Raw genomic sequence first — 1,595 nt, forward strand, 5'->3', positions numbered from 1 at the left:
CGCATTGCATCATGGGAAATGTAGTCCGGGCGCGGCGGCCCCCCGGGAGCTCCCGCAGTCTCCCCTGGACACACGTTATTTCAGGCGATTCCTGCCTTTTAATTCTGCTTCCTAAATACAACATAAGAAAAACACTTCCCTTGGACCCCAGAAATATTATTTAAAAAAGCCTTTCGTGAAAAATCAAACTGAAACAGCAGCTGAAAACTTCTAAGCGAAACGAAGCAACTTTGGGGGAGAGATGAACATGACGCCTTTTCTCACGGAGCGATCTCAAGCAGGGAAGAACATTATGTGTAAATACATACATTATCTAATCAAACGTGTCCACGCGCCTACGACTGACAGGTATCTATCGCTCCCTTTCTTTCAACTCACCTTCAACTCCTATTTGTCACATACCAATTAAGCGAAGCTAATTGATCCCAACTGGTCTTTAGAGGAATGACTCGGAGACAGGAACACATCACCTGCCGCTCTCCTCAATTCACCTGAGCTGCCCTCCAGCAAACGCCATTAGACCACGCTAACAGCAGATGACACACACCGTCCTGCTCAGCTGCACACAGCGGGAATACTGAATGTTGGTTTTAACTTCTGCAAAACTCTGGATGGATTTTAACCCTTTTAAAATACAGGTTTAACATCACCACCTACAGCCGGACAGCTGCCAATCTGATTTTAATCTGCATTGAATCCACCACTCCTTTCAGGAGCTTTTTGAGGGAGTTGGGCAGGAACAGCAGGTTAGGCTCAGGGACATACCGACGTGCGTCCATAGAAGCGGTTTGCCTTGCGATCACACCTTACGAAAGCACGGAGGGAACAGCAGTGGCGTCTCCAGCGGGTACCAGTTGCGTGCTGCTGTGAATACAGGTTTGTTAGCCGGTCCACTGCGCGCCTGGACCGCTTACGGCAATAGGTGGTGATCTCAACTCGCCCCTCTGAGCTTCCCCTTAAACTTGGTGTACTGAAAATAAAGCAGTAAAATCCTACTTATGGAAAACTATTTGAATGAACAATTTTCTCAGCTCTGAGCTTTACCTGCAAATGTTTCTTTATGTACAAAAGGCAGGCAGCGCTATTACACCTTCTAACTTACCTTATGTAACTCAGTTTTTAGCATAGCCTTGAATTTCGCTTTTTTAAAATAAACTTTGTTTGAATAGACCCAGCTGATTAAAAGATCCAGATTTCGTATTAGACGAGCAAGCGCCGCACAACACGCGGATCAAGGGAGCTGAATAAAACCTACTGTATCAAAAATAAGATCCCGACTTGAACACACGCCGTTTCACTCACCGGTGCTTTCACTGAAATCACTCGGGATTTCTCACATATATCAAAAAAATGACGTGCTCTCCCGCTGGATGGCAGTGGCAGGTCACAGTGACGCCTGCGCCAAGCAGAGCGGCGGCAGAGAGCCGCCGCGCCTTTTTTCCTAGGGTAAAAACACTTTTTCCTAGGTTAACAACCCAACCCTGTGAAGAACCGGCCGAGCGGCGGACAACGGCAGCAACCGGTTCCTCGGACACTCCCGCCTGAGGGGCGCTAATGGCGGCCGCGGCCCCTCACAGCCCGCCGACCAATCACCG

The sequence above is a fragment of the Aptenodytes forsteri genome, unplaced genomic scaffold (genome assembly GCF_000699145.1).
Source record: "Aptenodytes forsteri isolate BGI_AS27 unplaced genomic scaffold, ASM69914v1 Scaffold83, whole genome shotgun sequence".
In the NCBI taxonomy this organism is placed as follows: domain Eukaryota; kingdom Metazoa; phylum Chordata; class Aves; order Sphenisciformes; family Spheniscidae; genus Aptenodytes; species Aptenodytes forsteri.